General features: G+C 45.5%; 1 long non-coding RNA gene across 1 annotated transcript in view; it reads right to left on the reverse strand.

Annotated features, from left to right (window-relative positions):
- LOC137570756 (uncharacterized) overlaps window positions 1–15,759 on the reverse strand; it is a 66,353-nt gene that overhangs the window by 18,715 nt on the left and 31,879 nt on the right. The window lies entirely within an intron of this gene.

A 15,759-nucleotide genomic window follows, 5' to 3' on the forward strand; every position in this document is an offset into this window, starting at 1 on the left:
ACATACACAACATTTTTTGAAATCCTCCCCACAAATCACAAATGAAAAAACACAATATTGTAATATTATACAGAGATCTACACAGAAGTGTATTTAATGCTATGCAGTATGCCAATCATTTTCTACATGCATTTGGCAAGTGTTTGGCTTGAGTGTGTATCGACTGATCGATATATGATGAAGACATGGGTATGACTTTCAGTTGACTCAAAACATACACTAAATCTTTGAAAATCCTCTCCACAAATGAGAAAACATAATATTGTAATATTATGCAGGGAACTACACAGAATTGTATTTTATACTATGCAGTATACCAATCATTTTTTACATGTATTCAGCAAGTGTTTGGGTTGAGTGTGTGTCGACTGACGTGGTGGCTGTTCGTCAAGTGGTGTGCTAGGATGAAGAAGTTTGGCACAATGATCGGTAAGTGTCACAACTATAGTGGTTAGCGTTAACCATAGCAACAGGAAGGCTAGTGTTAGGTGAAGCTGCAGGAAGGTTAATGTTAGGTGTAGCTGTAGAAAGGTTATTGTTAGTCATAGTGTAAGGTAAGTGTTACAGGGACACTATCGATTAATATGTGTTTTGTAACCTGAGTTTGAGAGAGTTCCTGAAGTGCTGGTAAATAATGATGTACAAGTTTCATTTGCTTATCTCTTTTGTTTACTGTAACAAATTCCGTTCCTCTGAACTGACAGCAGTCTGCTGAATTCTGACGAGAGAGTGAGCCACGAGAGGAGGGGGAATTCCCTCACAGTGTAATTTCCTCATTGTTAACTCTGTGTGTAACTGTGTGTGTGAGAGAGCTCTCAGAAGCTGCCTGTTTCTGAGCTGTCTGCAAGAGAGCAGAGGAAATGTAACTTGTTTTAAACATTTGTAATTGTCTGTGACTCAATAGCTTTTCATACTTTTTTTTTGCTTTCAGGGAAACATTCTCTGTAGTCTGATATGCAAAAACCAACTCTGGCTGTGCATTGAAGCAGACACCCATTTGCAAAGGATTTGTCTCAATAGAGCTAAATCCTACACACAATGAATTAAAGCTTTTGACTCTGATATTTAACATGAAAATTAGGAAAATGTTTACACAGCTACTTAGACATTATTTGTATGCTGTCATTTTAGAACAATTGGGTATTGATAGTGTTCCTTTAAGTATGTTGTATACCAACTTTAACATAAATTAGTCCTTTTTATTTATGAATAGGAGGATTTGGAAGATCTAAGTATACTGATGTGTGTTATTGATATTTGTCTGCAGTAATTTTGAGTGTGGAGTCGCACTTGCTTGGCTTCCATCAATTTCAGATGGTCAGGTGTGCAGATCCAATAGTCCCAAACACCATGGGACTCAAACTGTAGCAAATGAAGAAAAAGATCCGCACCACCTTCAGAAAAGCTTAGTCTGTTTTATTGGAAAAAGACATACAAATTTAAAAAGAACTTTAAGGCAGGACAGTCCACTGTTTCGGGCTCCTGCCCATCTTCATGCTGCCTAGTTCTGAAGTAACATACAATAACACCAACATATATATATACAGAGAAACAACCAATCACTGAGTATATACTAATTTAGAGGACCTGATGGGAAACAGCCTATTTACATATCTAGTCACACCTCCAACTCCCCCATTGGTGGATCTGAGCAAGATCCAAACATTCAAAAAATAACAATCAATAATGGCTGAATAAAAGATCAGGCATACCTCTAAGATGTATTGGCAAAATATCAGCCAAAATGCCATGGTGGAATATGCTGATTAGCAGAAAAAAGAAAAAATCCAAAAAGTAACCTTTTTATCAAAGAAAACAAAACATCAAAATCTGCATGGAAATGACGCATAAACGCGTCAATAAGATGCAACGCCATGTCCGCATACGCGTACAGATGACGCAATAATGCATATCCTCTATCTAGACTACTGATGACCAAAAATACGCATCTATGGCGGACGTTTATACGCATGAGACAAACGCTCAAAAAGTGACGCATGAGCGCATCAAAAATTACGCATCAATAAAACAACCGCCTAGAAAGTGCCACATGAACGCGCCCTAATCGCAATCTTTGTGACTAAAAATACGCGTCAAACTTAACCAAACACCAAAAAATGTCAAAAAAATGCCAAAAAAAATGTCAAAAATAGTCACAAAAAATGCCATAAAAATGCCATTTATGAAAAAAACCAATTCAGCAATTTCCACCAATGGTATACAAAATCAGATGATTGGTAGTATATTAAAAAATATATCCAATAAAAGAAATCTAATAAGGCCTATAAATATACATCTATGAGTTTATCGGTATCACCAATTTAGTCTCAAATCATACTCTTATTTAACCCACTATTCACAGTGTCAAGTTCTCTGATCCATTTAGATTCTAACTTCAATAATCTAGACAATCTATCGCCTCCTTTATTATCCTGTTTAACCCCATTGATGACACAAACCCTAAGGCCCCGTTCACACTTGCGGTTTTGCAAAAACCGCACCGGATGTCCGGACCGCACCGGATCCGGATCGGACCTGAACCGTACGGTTCCTGTCCGGATCCGGTCAGGATCCGGTCCGGTTGCATACGGTTTCCGTGCGGTATGAACACGGTTGCGGTCCGGATCCGGATTCTTAAAGAGATAACAACCTGTATAAATACCTGGGGTTCTGGGAGGTCAGCAGAAGCTCTGGGGTCATTGTTGGAGACAGCTGGACGTGTGGAGACCATCCTTGGATACAGAGACAGCAGTTGGGACCATGGATCCAGTCATTTTTTACGCTTATTACCTGGGAATTCTCTCCTTCCTGTTGTTTACCTACTACTATGTGGGGAGAAGGCGTGCTCCTCGCAGGAGATGGTGGGTGCACCCTCTACTAGCCAGGAGGCAGAGGAAGGGAGAGTTCCAGGCCCTCTACCGGGACCTCAGACGACACCCACAGAAGTTCTACAGCTACACTCGGATGTCTATTCCCCTGTAAGTGTATAGGCCTAAATACACCAACCCCCACCATTCCTAAACACCCCACCCTCACCCCCACAACACCTCATCCCTGTATACCTAGCTAAACACACCACCCTGACCCCCACACCCCTGTATACCTAGCTATACACTACACCCCCACCCTCCACAACACTCCCAAACCTCTGTAAACACACCTCCCCCATCCTCCACCCAACACCTTGTCCCACAACATACTTTACAGCTTCTTCCTTTACATCTCCTGACAGGTTTGATACCCTTTTGGAGATGGTGAAGGATGACCTTAGGAAGAAGGATACCACGTTCAGGAGAGCAGTCACACCACAAGAACAACTACTCATCACACTGAGGTATGTAAAAACAAATTTTTTTATTGCAAAAACAACCACTTTCCAACATGGAAACATTCTTCCAACATGGAAGACAAAAAATTAACATATCTATGGTATAGCCCGGTCAGTTTTAAGGAACACCAACCACCAACTTTGTGCTGGAAGAGTTGTAGGGTGTCTTTCGGGGACACCAGGCCCTAAAATTGAAGTGCTTCAAAAACCTAACCACTGGCACATGACCCTCTGAGCCATGGATGAAGGACACAGGGCAGTGAAAAGGCTAGGCCTCTCACCGACCAGTCAAGGTGTCCTTCATCCATGGCTCCAAGGGTCTTGTGCAAGTGGTTAGGAACAAGAACAAAGTGAGGAGCAAGAGGAACCGATGGCAGAGGTGCATGACTACAGGTGCAGTGCAACAGGCACAAGGTTGTGACCCAGGTAGTGTCTTTCGGGGACACCAGGCCCTAAAGTTGAAGTGCTTCAAAAACCTAACCACTGGCACATGACCCTCTGAGCCATGGATGAAGGACACAGGGCAGTGAAAAGGCTAGGCCTCTCACCGACCAGTCAAGGTGTCCTTCATCCATGGCTCCAAGGGTCTTGTGCAAGTGGTTAGGAACAAGAACAAAGTGAGGAGCAAGAGGAACCGATGGCAGAGGTGCATGACTACAGGTGCAGTGCAACAGGCACAAGGTTGTGACCCAGGTAGTGTCTTTCGGGGACACTAGGCCCTAAAATTGAAGTGCTTCAAAAACCTAACCACTGGCACATGACCCTCTGAGCCATGGATGAAGGACACAGGGCAGTGAAAAGGCTAGGCCTCTCACCGACCAGTCAAGGTGTCCTTCATCCATGGCTCCAAGGGTCTTGTGCAAGTGGTTAGGAACAAGAACAAAGTGAGGAGAAAGAGGAACCGATGGCAGAGGTGCATGACTACAGGTGCAGTGCAACAGGCACAAGGTTGTGACCCAGGTAGTGTCTTTCGGGGACACCAGGCCCTAAAATTGAAGTGCTTCAAAAACCTAACCACTGGCACAGGACCCTCTGAGCCATGGATGAAGGACACAGGGCAGTGAAAAGGCTAGGCCTCTCACCGACCAGTCAAGGTGTCCTTCATCCATGGCTCCAAGGGTCTTGTGCAAGTGGTTAGGAACAAGAACAAAGTGAGGAGCAAGAGGAACCGATGGCAGAGGTGCATGACTACAGGTGCAGTGCAACAGGCACAAGGTTGTGACCCAGGTAGTGTCTTTCGGGGACACTAGGCCCTAAAATTGAAGTGCTTCAAAAACCTAACCACTGGCACATGACCCTCTGAGCCATGGATGAAGGACACAGGGCAGTGAAAAGGCTAGGCCTCTCACCGACCAGTCAAGGTGTCCTTCATCCATGGCTCCAAGGGTCTTGTGCAAGTGGTTAGGAACAAGAACAAAGTGAGGAGCAAGAGGAACCGATGGCAGAGGTGCATGACTACAGGTGCAGTGCAACAGGCACAAGGTTGTGACCCAGGTAGTGTCTTTCGGGGACACCAGGCCCTAAAATTGAAGTGCTTCAAAAACCTAACCACTGGCACAGGACCCTCTGAGCCATGGATGAAGGACACAGGGCAGTGAAAAGGCTAGGCCTCTCACCGACCAGTCAAGGTGTCCTTCATCCATGGCTCCAAGGGTCTTGTGCAAGTGGTTAGGAACAAGAACAAAGTGAGGAGCAAGAGGAACCGATGGCAGAGGTGCATGACTACAGGTGCAGTGCAACAGGCACAAGGTTGTGACCCAGGTAGTGTCTTTCGGGGACACTAGGCCCTAAAATTGAAGTGCTTCAAAAACCTAACCACTGGCACATGACCCTCTGAGCCATGGATGAAGGACACAGGGCAGTGAAAAGGCTAGGCCTCTCACCGACCAGTCAAGGTGTCCTTCATCCATGGCTCCAAGGGTCTTGTGCAAGTGGTTAGGAACAAGAACAAAGTGAGGAGCAAGAGGAACCGATGGCAGAGGTGCATGACTACAGGTGCAGTGCAACAGGCACAAGGTTGTGACCCAGGTAGTGTCTTTCGGGGACACCAGGCCCTAAAATTGAAGTGCTTCAAAAACCTAACCACTGGCACAGGACCCTCTGAGCCATGGATGAAGGACACAGGGCAGTGAAAAGGCTAGGCCTCTCACCGACCAGTCAAGGTGTCCTTCATCCATGGCTCCAAGGGTCTTGTGCAAGTGGTTAGGAACAAGAACAAAGTGAGGAGCAAGAGGAACCGATGGCAGAGGTGCATGACTACAGGTGCAGTGCAACAGGCACAAGGTTGTGACCCAGGTAGTGTCTTTCGGGGACACTAGGCCCTAAAATTGAAGTGCTTCAAAAACCTAACCACTGGCACATGACCCTCTGAGCCATGGATGAAGGACACAGGGCAGTGAAAAGGCTAGGCCTCTCACCGACCAGTCAAGGTGTCCTTCATCCATGGCTCCAAGGGTCTTGTGCAAGTGATTAGGATCAACAAAGTAAGGAACAAGAGGAATCAAAGGCACAGGTGCAGGACTACAGGTGCTGTGCAACAGGCACAAGGTTGTGACCCAGGTAGTGTCTTTCGGGGACACCAGGCCCTAAATTATTAGTGCTTCTAAAACCTAACGACTGGCACAGGACCCTCTGAGCCATGGATGAAGGACACAGGTCAGTGAAAAGGCTAGGCCTCTCACCGACCAGTGAAGGTGTCCTTCACCCATGGCTCCAAGGGTCTTGTGCAAGTGATTAGGATCAACAAAGTAAGGAACAAGAGGAATCAAAGGCACAGGTGCAGGACTACAGGTGCTGTGCAACAGGCACAAGGTTGTGACCCAGGTAGTGTCTTTCGGGGACACCAGGCCCTAAAGTTTAAGTCCAGCAAAACCAAAAGTTAAAAAGCCCTGTGATGGTATCCTTCCTCCGAGGATCGGAGGTATTCAGAGGAGCATGTCCAGGAACAATTTGACTTTTTTTTTCAAATTGTATCGGCACCACTACTAGAAAAGGTGGGAGTTGCTGCCTGGAAATCTGGACTCTCTTGGGTGCTGGTCGTGGATGAGCTGGACCCTGACAGCGGTGGCCCATATTGACTGCCTCTGTAGCCGGTGTACATCTGTGATGATTGCCAGGTGGGCACCGCTGTTGGTTGTGGGGGTCTAAAAATTGGTGGTTGCAATAATGGCGTGTCCATGTGCTGTTTAATCACCTCCAGCAAATTGGAATGGCACGCCATCAGGTTTTGTGAAGGCACCTTTTCTAGATATGGTATTAGAGACATCACAGTGTGAAAACACGGGTGTGCCTGCAATTTCAGTAGTTCCTTGCTTTGTTGATGCATTTGCTGCATCATGTTCTGCAGCTGGCCCACCGACTGATGATGCTGCGCACGCAGTTGGTCGATTTCTCCTCTGTGCATCTCATGCATCATTTTAAGCTCGTCCCTGTAGTGCCCATGTACAGCGTCGAGCTCACATTGCAGTGTAGTGATGTGGGACTTGTACTGCTCCATGATATGGCCCCTGTCCTCATCTTGCAACTGCCGGGTTATGAGAGTTTGGTGGCTCTGAAGAATCCCGAGAAGTCCGGAGACAGCCCTGGACATCTCGGACTCTGTCTCTCTCCTTGTTGGGGGGAGGGTACCTCGACGCCTCACTGGTGTGGTGGTCCTCACTGGTGGTGTGGCAGCATCTTCCCGTCCTCTGGCCTGTGTCGGGGTTGCCCTGCGCGCTGGTTGTGCTGCAGTCTCTCGGTGCTCCTCACTTTGTTCTTGTTCCCCTGGAGCTTCCATAGCGGTCGATTGTGGAGGTTCAGCTTCTTCCACACTCGGTCCTGCAACCTCAACATCCAAGCTCTCTTCTGCCAAGTCATCATCAAAGGACGGAGTTGTGATTAAGGACTCCCTTCTCCTACTCCTCGCCTCGGGGCAATAGGTTACATCGGCGACGTCATCATCCACCAAGCTCTCCTCACTGCTGAACCATGCCTCCTGGGTCGGTTCCTCTTGCTCCAAATTGTCTTCAGTCCTGTAGATAAAAAAAATATTTATTGGTGTGCCAAACAGCATGTGGCGTCAATTCACAGAGCTAGCAAACACTAGCAATCACTTTATCACCCGTTTCTACCCAACATTTGATAAAGCTTGTGAGAAAAGTTCGCTAGCCATGGGAATTGAGGCCATAGCAATACATGGCCGAAGTCATGGTAAATGAGCTCTCAGTTCCTGCCCACAGTAGTGGTACTTACAGTCTAGGTTCCAGGCTTGCATTGATGAAAGACAATTGCTTGGCAAATTGGTAGTCTTTTTGTCGCCTTCCCCCGCCACTGCCACTTCGTTCGGCAAGTTTTTTCTTCCGTAGCCATTTCACATATGCATCCCGTATATTCCGCCACCTTGTCTTGTACCTTTCTCCTGTAACGACATGAAAATTTGATTTCGATTATTTCTCTTGTAGGTACATCGCAACTGGACAAACATATACATCGCTACATGTCACATTTCGTATTGGGAAGAGCACGGTGGCAGGCATCGTCGTGAGGACTTCGAGGATCCTTTGGATGCGACTGAGGGCCAGATACATGCCTGTGCCGGACACCACGAAATGGGAGGAGATCGCCCAGGGCTTCTGGACCGAGTGCAAGTTTCCTAATTGTGTTGGCGCACTGGATGGGAAACACATCCGGATTCAGAAACCCGTGGGGAGTGGCAGCCATTATTTCAACTATAAAAAATACTTCAGCATTGTTCTAATGGCAGTGGCAGATGCGGACTACAAGTTTGTGTACGTGGACGTGGGGTCGTACGGTAGTTCCAATGACTCTGGAATTTTCCAGCGTACGACCCTTTGCCGGCTGATGGAGGAAGGCAGACTGCGTCTCCCCCGTGACAGACCCTGGCCTGGGACAAGGGCACCGGCCTACCCCTATGTGTTTGTGGGGGACGAGGCCTTCGCCCTGTCCGACCATGTAATGCGTCCGTACCCAGACAGGGGACTTGATGCCAGCCAGCTACACTTCAATGCTCGGTTGAGCCGTGCAAGGAGAATGGTGGAGTGCACATTTGGGATCCTGGTGTCAAAGTGGAGGGTGTTCCACACGCCCATGCTGCTGAAACCGGGCAACGCAGTTGTCGTGGTGAAGGCAGCATGCATCCTCCACAACTTTGTGCGGCAGGAGGAAAGAGAGACTCCGGAACCCCCGAATGTGCTTCCACTAATGCCCCTGCGGAGGTATGCAACCAGGCCAAGGGTAGTGTCACTGCGGAACAGGGACCAACTGAGACTTTATTTTACCACACCACCTGGACGAGGGTGAATGTTTGGTTTTTAATATGTTTTGTTGAAATGTGTTTATTTTGGAGTTTCAAGTTTGAGTGAATTTAAATGTATTAATTTTTTACAATAAATTGATGTATAATAATTGGTCATTGTGTATGTTATATGTGCACAGGTGGGGTACATCGCAGGTGGGTGGGATACATCACAGGTGGGTGGGATACAGCACAGGTGGGTGGGATACAGCACAGGTGGGTGGGATACAGCACAGGTGGGTGGGATACAGCACAGGTGGGTGGGATACAGCACAGGTGGGGTACAGGTGGGTGGGATACATCACAGGTGGGGTAGAGGTGGGTGGGATACATCACAGGTGGGGTACTGGTGGGTGGGATACATCACAGGTGGGGTAGAGGTGGGTGGGATACATCACAGGTGGGGTAGAGGTGGGTGGGATACATCACAGGTGGGGTACTGGTGGGTGGGATACATCACAGGTGGGGTACAGGTGGGTGGGATACATCACAGGTGGGATACATCACAGGTGGGGTAGAGGTGGGTGGGATACAGCACAGGTGGGTGGGATACATCACAGGTGGGTGGGATACATCACAGGTGGGTGGGATACAGCACAGGTGGGTGGGATACAGCACAGGTGGGTGGCATACATCACAGGTGGGATACATCACAGGTGGGATACATCACAGGTGGGGTACTGGTGGGTGGGATACATCACAGGTGGGATACATCACAGGTGGGATACATCACAGGTGGGGTAGAGGTGGGTGGGATACAGCACAGGTGGGTGGGATACATCACAGGTGGGTGGGATACAGCACAGGTGGGTGGGATACAGCACAGGTGGGTGGGATACAGCACAGGTGGGTGGGATACAGCACAGGTGGGGTACAGGTGGGTGGGATACATCACAGGTGGGTGGGATACAGCACAGGTGGGGTACAGGTGGGTGGGGAACAGGTGGGTGGGCAACACGTGGGTGACACAAATCCATAGCAAAAGTTGAATACATCACAAGCTTAAACCACAAGCCCCCCCCAAAAAAACTTCTAGTCAACATACCCTCTGTGCCTTGCTGTCTCTTGCTCAAGTTCTCAAAGTCCTCCACATACAGCTTGGCAATTTTTTTCCACAGGCCTCTGCATTTTTTGATGTTGCTGTGGTCCGCATCCCCCTTGTCCCACAGGGCTGGTACCTGCTGCACCTGTAGGATGAGGTCTTCTGATGTGTAGGGCCTCACCCCCTCGCTATCAGACAGATCCTGCTCCATATTGCTGCCAAAGAGCTCCAGCATGAAGTCACTGCTGCTCCACTCTGTGAACGCTGGTGCCATGTGGTCCCCATCCAAAATGGCCACCATACCATAGAGTCTGCATAGGAAGTGTGGTACAACATCCGGTTTTTATAGCCAGTGTGTTGTGCGCTCTCCGGTTCTCATTGGTTTCCATTGGCCGGATGCAACATTCCGGCTCCGGTCCGGATACGTCAGCCGGACCAGCCGGACCAAAAAATAGCGCATGTTGGAACGGACGCCGGAGTCCGGATCCGGTCCGGCTCCGGTCCGGACGAAACGGACGCATGTGAACGGTCGCATAGACTTTCATTGCTATGCCGTGCGTCCGTTTCGTCCGGTCCGCATGCGGTCCGGCTCCGGCACGGCTCCGGCACGGCGATTCCGGATAGCAGCCGCTAATGTGAACCGGGCCTAAGCTGACTAACATTGTGCCCAAAGGTAGTAAAATGCTCTGAAACGGCCTGATCCATATTCTTTTTACGAATGGTAGATTTGTCGAGGCCAAACGATCTTTCAATCTCTGTGTTGTTTGGCCAACATAGCACTTACCACATGGGCATTTAAGCATATAAACCACCCAACGAGAATCACAAGTGTACCTATCTCGTATGGCATATCGTTTACCACTCATAGGGTGAAAAAAGGTATCACCCTTAATGAGGCTATTACAAATATGACATTGTAAACAGGGAAAAATGCCACATTGATTTGGTTGTTTATTAATACTGATATCAGAATGAACCAATTTACTCCTAAGGGAGGGTGCTCTTTTGTAGCAGAACATAGGGGGGGCGATTAAATTCCTTAATATAAGGTAATGAATCCCTAAGAATATTCCAATGTCGTCTAATACAACGTTCCACTTGACTACTGACTACACTATAAGTGGAGACAAATACAACCCTATCTTGTTTGTCTTGTCTACCAGAGCCTCTCCTTCTCCTACCCCCACCTGATCTATTATCAAGTTGGTTAAGAAGTAATTTGGGAGGGTATCCCCTTTGCTTAAAGCGTACCACCATTTCGGACAACCTCAAGTCTTGTTTGCCCTCCTGGCTGACAATTCGGTCAACCCGTTGGAACTGTCCACCAGGGATATTATGGATCATGTGCTGTGGGTGAAAACTCCTGAAATGTAAAATAGCATTCCTGCCGGTCTCTTTACGAAAAAGATCGGTCACCAAGTGTCCAACTTCCTTGATAACCATGGTGTCTAAATAAGAAATCATCAACTGATGATAATTAAAGGTCAATTTAATGAAGGGACACTTCAAATGCAGGGAACTGACAAAATTAACTAGGGTCGAGTGTGGCCCCGCCCACAGACCAAAAACATCGTCTATGTAACGAAGCCAACATCTGGCATATTTCTGAAGAAAAGAATTGGTATAGACAAAGGCTTCTTCATAAACCCATAAAAAGGTTAGCATAGACAGGGGCCACACTCGACCCCATCGCCATTCCCCTGCATTGAAGATAAAAAGACCCATCAAAAATAAAATAATTTTCTCTCAAAATAATATTCAGGAGCGCCAGCAGGAAGGCCCTTTGAGAGTCGTCAAAATCAGACGATGTGAACAAATAATGCTTGACAGCCTCTACACCCCCATCATGTGGGATGGAGGTGTAGAGGCTCTCAACATCCAGGGTCACCAACAACCAATGATCTTCAACATTAGTAAACTTACCGATCTCTTCCAAAAAGGCCCCAGTGTCTTTAATAAATGATGGCAGGCTACAAACAAATGGTTGGAGAATTCGATCAAGAAAAGAGGCTAAGGGAGAAAAAATAGAATTAGTAGCAGCAACGATAGGTCGTCCTGGAGGAAAAAGAGTATTCTTATGTATTTTTGGTAAAGTGTATAGCAATGGAGTGGATGGGCACCGATTGATAAGAAACTTAGATAAATCATCACCAATTAATCCACTATCATGGGCTTGTTTAACTAAAACATCAATTTTGCCCATGATGGAAACAATCGGATTACCATCCAACCTGCAATACACTCTAACATCAGATAATTGTTTCTCAATTTCCTGGATATAATAATCCCTATCAAGTATGACCACTGCTCCTCCCTTGTCCGCTGGGCGAATGATGATTTGTAAATTCTGTGCTAAAGATCTAATGGCATTCCCAACTAGCTTTCCCGTTCTCACTATCTTCTCAACCTTACCAATATCCCCCATGACCCTTTTAGAAAATAAATCAATGGCCGGGTGGCTATTTGGGGTAAATGCACTTTTATTCCTAAGGCCCAAACCCTGTAATGTAAGACATTCATCTCGGGCAGGAGCAGTGAAGTGAAAAATACTTTCAGATCGGGGCGTGCCGAAATTTTTTTTTAGTTTTAGTGTTCTGAAAAAACGATTTAGTTCGACATCCAGTGAAAAAAAGTCAGGAAAACTAGTTGGACAAAAAGAAAGTCCATATTCGATGGGGTCGAGTGTGGCCCCTGTCTATGCTAACCTTTTTATGGGTCTTTATGAAGAAGCCTTTGTCTATACCAATTATTTTTTTCAGAAATATGTCAGATGTTGGCTTCGTTACATAGACGATGTTTTTTGTCTGTGGGCGGGCCACACTCGAACCTAGTTGATTGTGTCAGTTCCCTGCATTTGAAGTGTCCCTTCATTAAATTGACCATCAATTATCATCAGTTGATGATTTCTTATTTAGACACCATGGTTATCAAGGAAGATGAACACTTGGTGACCGATCTTTTTCGAAAAGAGACCGACAGGAATGCTATTTTACATTTCCGCAGTTTTCACCCGCAGCACATGATCCATAATATCCCTGGTGGACAGTTCCAACGGGTTTACAGAATTGTCAGCCAGGTGGGCAAACAAGACTTGAGGTTGTCCGAAATGGTGGTACGCTTTAAGCAAAGGGGATACCCTCCCAAATTACTTGATAATAGACCAGGTGGGGGTAGGAGAAGGAGAGGCTCTGGTAGACAAGACAAACAAGATAGGGTTGCATTTGTCTCCACTTATAGTGTAGTCAGTAGTCAAGTGGAACGTTGTATTAGACGACATTGGAATATTCTTAGGGATTCATTACCTTATATTAAGGAATTTAATCGCCCCCCCTATGTTCTGTTACAAAAGAGCACCCTCCCTTAGGAGTAAATTGGTTCATTCTGATATCAGTATTAATAAACAACCAAATCAATGTGGCATTTTTCCCTGTTTACAATGTCATATTTGTAATAGCCTCATTAAGGGTGATACCTTTTTTCACCCTATGAGTGGTAAACGATATGCCATACGAGATAGGTACACTTGTGATTCTCGTTGGGTGGTTTATATGCTTAAATGCCCATGTGGTAAGTGCTATGTTGGCCCAAACGACACAGAGATTGAAAGATCGTTTGGCCTCGCACAAATCTACCATTTGTAAAAAGAATATGGATCAGGCCGTTTCAGAGCATTTTACTACCTTTGGGCACAATGTTAGTCAGCTTAGGGTTTGTGTCATCAATGGGGTTAAACAGGATAATAAAGGGGGCGATAGATTGTCTAGATTATTGAAGTTAGAATCTAAATGGGTCAGAGAACTTGACACTGTGAATAGTGGGTTAAATAAAGAGTATGATTTGAGACTAGATTGGTGATACTGATAAACTCATAGATATATATTTATAGGCCTTATTAGCTTTCTTTTATTGGATATATTTTTTTATTATACTACCAATCATCTGATTTTGTATACCATTGGTGGAAATTGCTGAATTGATTTTTTCATATATGGCATTTTTATGGCATTTTTTATTTGACATTTTTTTGGCATATTTTGGCATTTTGTTGTCATTTTTTGGTTAATGTGTTTGGTTAATTTTGGCGCGTATTTTTAGTCGCAAAGATTGCGTATAGTTAGGACGCGTTCATGTGGCACTTTCTAGGCGGTTGTTTTATTGATGCAAAATTTTTGATGCGCTCATGCATCATTTTTTGAGCGTTTGTCTCATGCGTATAAACGTCCGGCATAGATGCGTATTTTTGGTCATCAGTAGTCTAGATAGAGGATATGCATTATTGCGTCATCTGTACGCGTATGCGGACATGGCGTCGTGTCTTATTGACGCGTTTATGCGTCATTTCCATGCGGATTTTGATGTTTTGTTTTCTTTAATAAAATGTTACTTTTGGGATTTTTTCTTTTTTCTGCTAATCAGCATATTCCACCATGGCATTTTGGCTGATATTTTGCCAATACATCTTAGAGGTATGCCTGATCTTTTATTCAGCCATTATTGATTGTTATTTTTTGAATGTTTAAATCTTGCTTAGATCCACCAATGGGGGAGTTGGAGGTGTGACTAGATATGTAAATAGGCTGTTTCCCATCAGGTCCTCTAATTAGTATATACTCAGTGATTGGTTGTTTCTCTGTATATATATGTTGGTGTTATTGTATGTTACTTCAGAACTAGGCAGCATGAAGATGGGCAGGAGCCCGAAACAGTGGACTGTCCTGCCTTAAAGTTCTTTTTAAATTTGTATGTCTTTTTCCTATAAAATAGACTAAGCTTTTCTGAAGGTGGTGCGGATCTTTTTCTTCATTTGTTATTGATATTTGTCAGCATGTTTAAAGCACTAGATCACTATCTTTTGTTCACTTGTTCCAAGACATTATCTAATGCAGCCTTCTTCAACCTTTCTACCCTGGAGGAACCCTGCAAATAACTTTATGATCTCAAGGAACCCCTGCAAATATTTTTTGATCTTGAGGAACCCCTGCATTTATTTTGGGTGGCTATGTATGTGTGGCTGTTTATTTCACAAGACAAGACAAGAAAAATAACATTTATACCGCACTTTTCTCCTGGCGGACTCAAAGCGCCAGAGCTGCAGTCACTAGGATGCGCTCTATAGGAAGTAGCAGTGTTAGAGAGACTTGTCTCACTACCCCCTATTACACTGCCACTCATCATACTGTCTATTGACCCCCGATTTAGTGCTTCTTGTTAAAGTAACACATTCTGTAGTGTTCACTATTATACTTCCCCCACGATAAGTGAAAATGCCAAGGAACCCCTGCAGAGTACTCAAGTAGCCCTGGGGTTCCAGGGAACCATGGTGGAGAAAGCCTGGTCTAATGTTATAATGTTGCTATTATACAAAATAAAAAACACACACAAAAATACTTGTCAATTAAAATGTATTATTATTTCATATAGCTGTGTTTATGACCACACTATTATAGTAATATTTTATTATAAAACAGACTCAATGACACAATTAATTTGTAAGATTATGTCACCCACAACCCTAGTAAAATAATATTTTTTTAAAAATCCCTATGAAAAGTGATGGGAGTCATGGATTTTTAACACATTTTATGTACTACAGTGTGTGTCTTCTGTAGTACATAAATTCCTTTTTTTTTTTCACTGGAATTTTTTATTAATTTTTTTTCAAAATATTACCAAACAGAAGCCTCAATTAACCACTTGATGACCCAGCCTTTACTCCCCCCTTAAGGACCAGCGCTGATTTTGCTGATCTGTGCTGGGTGGGCTCTACAGCCCCCAGCACAGATCAAACACCAGGCAGAGCGACCAGATCGCCCCCCTTTTTTCCCCACTAGGGGGATGATGTGCTGGGGGGGTATGATCGCTCCTGCCTGCGTGTGGCTGGCGGGGGGGGCACTTCAAAGCCCCCTCAACCACAGGATTCCCCCGCTCCCTCCCTTCCCCGGTGATCCGAGGCTGTACAGGAACGGATCTGTCCTGTGCAGCCTCTAACAGGCTTCTGCCTGTCATGTGACAGTGATCCCCGGCCGCTGATTGGCCGGGGATCGCTGATCTAGTACAATGCTGCTACTGTTAGCAGCGTTGTACAAATGTAAACAA

Source organism: Hyperolius riggenbachi, chromosome 4, assembly GCF_040937935.1.
Source record: "Hyperolius riggenbachi isolate aHypRig1 chromosome 4, aHypRig1.pri, whole genome shotgun sequence".
NCBI classification, from domain to species: Eukaryota; Metazoa; Chordata; class Amphibia; order Anura; family Hyperoliidae; genus Hyperolius; species Hyperolius riggenbachi.